Raw genomic sequence first — 7,555 nt, 5'->3', positions numbered from 1 at the left:
CCAGGGCTACCTGGGTGTCAGCAAAAGCCACTAGTGTCATTGGGTTTCAGGGATTTTGAGTTTACAAAGTTCTCTAGATGATGGACTATTGCACTGGTGCACAATTCATTGCCACCAATAATGAGAAATGTCAGTTTTCTGGACCAACTGGCTTGTCTCACGATTAAGCGATGTTGCTCAGAAAAAGATCAGTATTTATCCTAGATTGTTTCTAAAAGGATAAAAGTATCTTTCTTTCCAACATCTAATGAGATACTTAACAGGTACACTTAAATTTTAGTTAGTTTGCCTGGAGACCTACTTTTTAAAGGACTAGCATGCTTTTAGTTTTGGAACTATCTAAGGTAGCTAGCTTTTTTATCACTGTAGCAAATACCTGCAGAAAAAAAATTAAAAAGGAGGAAAGATTTATTTTGGTTCTCAGTTCCAGAGGTTTCAGTCCAAAGTCAGCTTGATGCCTTGCTTTGGACTGGAGGTGAAGCATAATATGACAGCAGCAGTGTGTGCTCATGACTGCCAAGAAGCAGAGGACGCAAATGCCCATGGTAACAGGCTCCTTCTTCCCCCTTTATTTTATCCAGACACCAAGTCTATAGGATAATGCTGTCCACATTAAAAGCAAGTATTCTTCCGTTAGTTAACCGTCTTTGGAAATACCCTCACAGACACACTCAGAAACATGCTTATTAAACTCCTATGTATCTCTTAATTCAATTAAATTGGCAAGATTAACCATCATTAATCCCTGTCAACTTGACATCCAAACACATCTCCTTATACCATACTTAATCACCAGGTAAAGGCAATAGCCAGATCACAATTCCACTTTATCTGATACAACTGTTCTGCATGCAACCAAAACATGCAGTAAATCCTTCCCCAAAGTCTCAACAGTTCCAGTATTACCCAAAAATCGCAGCTAGAACTAAAGAAAGGAGATGGTTAATCTCCTTGGGTGAAACATTTGATTTCTTTACTTATTTATTCATCGTTTCACTCTCAATAAATATCTAGCAAGTACTATTCAGGGTTCTGGGCAAAGAGAGCAAAAACACTGAAGTCCCAGTCCTAACAACAAGGTGTTAAAGATGGTGGGCATCAGAAAAACAGAAATGAATGAATTGGTAAGAAAATGCCAGGTAACAGCAAGTGCTGTGAAGGAAAATGAAGCATGGTAAAGGGACAGGGGGAGCAGAGGCAGTACTTTCTCAGATGTGATATATAAAAATGGAGCTCTGAGGAGATGGTGTTTGAGCAGAGATCTGCCTGAAGTGTTTATGTTGGGGGTGGAGGTGGGGAATAACTCAGATGACAGTGGCCCAGGAAGAAGTTGGAGGATGTTTAAGGGAAGGTTTTGGAGAAGAATCCTCTTCTAGGCTTATTCAGTTCATTGGAAGCATTCAGTTCTTTGTGGCTGCAGACTTGAGTCTCATTTTCTCTCTGACTCTTGTACAGTTATCACTGTCAGGTACTTGCCTCAAGGCCCCTGCATCTCAAAACCAGCATGGTCCCTTTCACACTTTGAACCTCTCTGGCTTCTCTTTGTACTAATAGAAAGCTCTGTTTTTAAGGGACTCCTGTAAGGAGATTAGGCCCCCTGAATAATCTCCTTTTTGATTAACTCACACACAGCTGAATAGTAATCTTAATTACATCTGCACAATTGCTTTTATCATGTATCATAATCAGAGACAGTCAATTCTCTTGGTGTTCATAGTCCCCAAGATTAGAGGGGGAAATTTGGAGGAACATTTTAGAATTCTGCCTACCTCTCTCTCTTTTCAATTTAATTGATTTGGCTGTCTCAAATTCACAGGGAAATGTTTAGTTTTTTTTATAGTATTACTGGAACACAAATTCTGTTTCATTGCAAGAAAAATTCAAAAATAAGAGTACATTTAAATAAGTTTAAATCTCTTATCTCACCTTTTAAGGCAATAATTTCTGAGTCTCTGCTTTGCTGTGAAGGCAGGGTGCTTTTTTTGTCCCAATCTTTTTTGCCTTTTGAACTTGATAGCAAGTCCTCTTACTCTGAACAGAGCAGAGGGTTCTTTTTGTTGATTGTTGATGTGCCAGTGAAGATTGTGAATCTATACAAGCACAGCACGCATATTTAAATATGCTACCTCATTATAGCTGAGACTATTTATTGGCAACATCACCCTACATTTCTAATAAATACAGTTCTGCATTCTAGCAATATACATAAAATATTTATGAATCAACTCTCTCCAAATCTAATTTACCCATTAGAATGATGTACTGTAATTTTGAAAAAAAAATAGAAACCTGGGAAGATTTAATGGGCAAGTGATTGTGGACCTCAAATTTTTTAAAGGCACAAAGGAAGGAATAAATTACTTTGTGTCCCCGTAGGAAAATCTAGGGCTGAAAATTAGAAGTTGCAAGCTGGTATATATTTCAGTATATCGGTGGGTCTCTAAGCAACTCTAACTTAAAAAACATCAAAAAAAAAGATGCACATTTCCAAATAACTAGGAATGGTATGAACATTTAAAAAAATGGACACCTGTGCATAAATTGTGTGGCCCTAACACAAAACATATCTTTCCCTTGAGTTAAGCATTTGAATGCATTTTCTCTTCTGATACATAATTTACAAATAAATTTTTATGTGTTTATAATGTACAGCATCATATTTTGACAAACATATACATGGTGAAATGATTACCACAATCCACTTTGGTATGCATCATTTCACATAATTATTATAGTTTTGTGTGTGTGTGTGTGTGTATGTGTGAATGTTAAGAATATGTAAGATCTACTCTAGCATTTTAATATATTTTTCAAGGTCTTATTGCAAATCAAATTTGGTTTATCACACGCGAAAAGCTGTGTGATTATAGGGAGGAGGGGTGTACATATGATTACCATGTTAGCTACAGTGCATTAATTGGTGGTTGATATTACAAATGAGACTATAAGTTTAAATATTCTGGTGCTGTAACTTAATGACAAACTTTCTTAATGCAGTATATACAGTTATCAGGAACACAAAAAAAGAACATTAAAAATGCTTATATTACAAATGACATTTTAAACAATAGAAACACCAATGACTGACTGACAACTGGGACATTTATCCATAGAAACTCTAAAAATAGAAATATTCATAATAGCAAAGTTTTCTTTAAGATTCTGGGTCATGTGTCACATTGATCCTTTAGCAAAACCCATCTGTGACCAGGTATATAATATCACTATTCACACAGCAATTCATAAGAGATAATAAAGGCCTGAAACACTCAGTGATAGGAAAAGCTTTGGAGTTGACATGATCTCATCAGAAAAGGCACATTTCAGAATACTCATTATCACAGCCTAGACAGATCTGTGGGAAATCATTCCTAGATTTTCCTTCTAGCAAGACTGTTGCATCTGTCTAAGATGGCACTCTAATGCTCATTTCAGAGATGGTACCATGTTGGAAGGAAGAATATAAACAAAAACCTCATGAGCTCACTGGAAGGAGCATGTGCTGTCCAAACCCTTCAGCAAACAGTGTACAATAGGGTGGCCAAACTTCTTGGGATATACAAATTCTCTTTTAAGATGTCCTGTAAGAGGGGAGCTCCACCAAAAGGCTAAAACATTTAAAACACACATAAAATTCTTCACAATCACTAAGACTGTCCATGGAAGGTGCATAGGAAAAGGCAAGGAACACCTGCCTGGGCAGCTTCCTTGACAGTGATGAGGATGATGTCAGGGGACCTGCTAGTGGTAGGTAAACTCAGGATCAAAGTGCCACAGGTTGCTGGGCGTCCATTCACATTTGGGTTAAAAATGGAAGTAATGTTCTTATTAATGAGATCTCCCAATAATTAGGAAGAAGAAGACAAGATTCTTAATCTCCACAAAGTAGTCCTTGGCACTGAGCCTCTTTGTCTAATCCTGCAAGAAGCCCTCCAGAATGTGTCTTACAGAATTTGTAATATTTGGTCTCAACCTGAGGGACTTGTTCAGAATGTTGTTGTACATTTCAGCTGTGTTTCAGCTGTAAAAAAGAGGAAGGCCATACAGTATTTTACACAGGAGGCTCTAAAGCTTTCCCCAACCTCTGACCCCTGTGTCCACCATTCTACCTTAAGGCTGCTATGAAGCGCCTCAGGTGTGAAATCTTCAGGTATGGCACAAAAGGTGGAGGTTGGGCTATTGTGTTCAGTGTTTTCCTTGCAGAGTCCAGCATCAGAATGGACACTGTGTCCCTCTGAAGTAGCAAAATGCACTTCTCTAGAAGTAATATGTAGAGAGCACAGACTAGCAGCATAGAAACTGAGCTTGTGGTTCTAGAAGACAACTTTCCTTCTGGAGACTGTAATACCTTAATGTAGTCTAGGACTAAGTCCAGTTTGTTGACAGTCTGGAAGAGAAGTGAAGGCTCACCAGGAAAGGGTGTTTCACACTCTTCAATAGAACACTCAGTTCTAACATAACATGCTGCTTCTTCATTCAGGATCATTTTTGTCAATAAAGCTTTGACTGCATAGAATGCTTCTTCTGCCTTGTGTCTTGCTGGAAGGACATTTCCAAAACTGCCCTTCCAATCACTTTCAGGAAGTGAAAGTCAAATGATTTAGCATGAAGATTGAACGATGCACCAAGACTGAGTTGCTGAAAAGGACTTTTTGAGAAAGGTTATTATTCACAAGCCAAGGCTCCCAAGTCTATCAAAGTGATTTAAATTTTAGGGTGTTTGAGTTCATAGGAATTATTATTGGCAGTCTTCTCACTATATATAATGTAATGTTCCACGCATGCTTGAAAAGAATGTGCATTCTGGGGTTGTTAGAAGAGATATTCTGCATATGCAGGTAAACGTTCTAATCTGTATTAGCATACAGTGTTATTAAAATCTTTTGTTTCCTTATTGATTGTGTGTTGCAATGATCCATGCATTGTTGAAAGTGTGTTGCTATCTATTTTTCACTTCAGTTCTGTTAGTAGTTACTCTATATGTTTACATATTCTTTTTTGGGGTGTATAGGTATTTACAATTTATATATCCTCTTGATGAATTGACTATTTTATCATTATTTACAGTAATCCTCCTTTCCACAGAGGATATAGTCTAAGAGCCTCAGTGGGTGTTTGAAATCTCAGATAGTACTGAACTCCATACAACCTAAACACTGTGATACCATGACAAATCTTCTGATAACTGAGATGGCTAATTAGTGACTAAAAGTGCATTCACCATGGACAGGCTGGACAAAAGGATGATTCACATCTCGCATGGGACAGAGTAAGGTGGTGCCACTCTGTGTCATTTGATTGGATAATTTGATCTATTTACATTTAATGATAGGTAGCAATTTAGGACTACCATTTCATTGTTTTCTGTTTTGTAGTTCCTTTGTTTCTTAATCCTCTTGCTGTCATCCTTCATGATTTGATCATTTCTTTTTGTAGTGATATGCTTTCATTCCTTTCTCTTTATCTTTTGTGTACCTATTATAATTTCTTTCTTTGTGGATATTATGAGGCTTCCATAAAATATCTTATAATTGTAACCTTCTATGTTAAGCTGGTAACAACTTCTGCTGCACACATAAGCTCTACAATTTAACTTTTCTTTCCCCCGCATTTTGTATTATTCATGTCATAATTTATGTCATTTGTGTACTACATACCCACTGACCAATTATTATAGATATATTTATGTTTAATGCTTTTGTCTTTTAACTTTTATACTAGAGTTCAAAGTAATTTTACCCAATCTTTACAGTATTGCAGTATTCTGAAATATTCTTCCTTTTACCACAACTTTTACTTTTTATGTTTTCATTGTCTTAGTGTCCTAATGTTTCACCATATGAACTCTTTTTGTAAGAGCAGTTTGTAAGATAAGATAATGGTGATAAACTCCCAAAGCTTTTGTTTATCTGGAAAAGTCTTTATTTTGGGGGGGGGAGTGGCAATATTGGAGGTTGAACTCTAGGTCTTGTTCTTGCTAGACAGGCAGCCCTTTTCATGTTGGTTATTATTTTTGATATAGGGTTTTCCTTTATACCAGGTGCCATCCTAAGCCATGATGCTCCTATTTGTGCTGCCCTGCATATCTGGGATGACAGGCACACATCACCATACCCAGCCATTTGTTGAGATGGGGTCTTGTGAATTTTTGACTTGGATTGACATGGAACCACAATCCGGATTCAAGATAGATCTCTGCCTTATAAGTATCCATAATTATGACTTAAGCCACCATGCTTAGCTGTCTGTAAAAGTCTTTATTTCTCTGTTATGCTTCCTTCCTTGCTGGGTATAGTATTTTTGATTGACAGATTTTTTTTTTCTTTTAGTACAGATGCTCTCCAACTTAAAATGGGATGCTATCACAATAAGTCTATCAAAAGTTGAAAGTATCATAAGTCAAAAATGCATGCAATATACCTCACTACCATGATCATTACTTGACAACACAATACATTATATAGCACTCATTGTTTGCCCTTGTGATCATGTGACTGATGGAGTAGCAGCTGCCCAGCATCATATTCTGTCCCAAATTGCTAGCTTGGAAAAAGATCAAAATTCAAAATTTGATTCTTACTGACTGTGTATCATTTTTGCATCATTGTAAAGTTGAAAAATCATAAGTCAAACTGATATAAGTAGGTGATCATCTGTACTTTCTTTATGTCATGCTACCTTCTCCTGTCTTGTAAGATTTCTGCTAAAAATTCCACTAATAGTCTTATGAAGGCTCCCTTGTATATGACAAGTTTTTTCTTGTTTTTCTCTCCCTGTTCTCAAAATCGTCTCTTTGTTTTTGACTTCTGAGAAATTGATTATATCTTGGTGAGAAATTCTTTATATTTGATCTATTTTCGTTTCTTGAATCTGGATGTTCATTTCTCCACATTCAGGAAGTTTTCTGTTGTTATATATCTTATCCCTCTCTTTACTCCTTCTGGGACTCTAAGAATGCATATGTATTTTGGTGATGTAGTCTTATGTCTTTTAGGCTTTTCTTCATTCTTTTTAATTCTTTTTTTGTTTTGTTTGTTTGAATAATTTCAAATGGCTTACCTCTGTTGATTCCTTGTTGAACTGCCTATTTTATTTGTATATTGTTTTCCCAATTTCATTTAGTCATCTCCTTGTATTCAGCTCATTGAGCTTTTTTAATTTTGAATTTTTAGGCAATTTGAAGACCTCCATGTCTTTTGAGTCAGTCATTGGTGGCTTTATTTTATTCCTGATTTACTTATGATCCCGTGCCTTTGTCTGCCCATTTTAAGAAGCCAGCACCTATTTTAGACTTTATAGACTGGCTTCAGCAGGGAAAGCCATTAATCAGTTAGCCCACCCATAGATTCTGGGTGAGTCACCTGTTGGGGTTCATGGGCAGGCTTGCTGCTAGAGTCCTCAGACAGGCTGGCCTGGTGCTTGGGTGTGCATAAATGGGTCTGAATCTTGGGTCCATATAGACTATCCTGGCACCAGGGCCCCCTGGAGTGAATCTGGCAGTTGTTCATAGGGGTATTCCTGGAGCCTGGGTTCAGTGGCACTACCAGGACCTTCT

The 7,555-nt window shown here is 37.1% G+C and overlaps 1 pseudogene; it reads right to left on the bottom strand.

Annotated features, from left to right (window-relative positions):
• Nucleotides 1-3,571: 3,571 nt before the first annotated feature.
• LOC109684323 (serine/threonine-protein kinase Sgk1-like) lies at nt 3,572-7,456 on the bottom strand (annotated as a pseudogene).
• Nucleotides 7,457-7,555: the final 99 nt, after the last annotated feature.

The sequence above is a fragment of the Castor canadensis genome, chromosome 14, assembly GCF_047511655.1.
Source record: "Castor canadensis chromosome 14, mCasCan1.hap1v2, whole genome shotgun sequence".
In the NCBI taxonomy this organism is placed as follows: Eukaryota; Metazoa; Chordata; class Mammalia; order Rodentia; family Castoridae; genus Castor; species Castor canadensis.
This window is presented reverse-complemented; position numbering and strand designations above follow the sequence as displayed.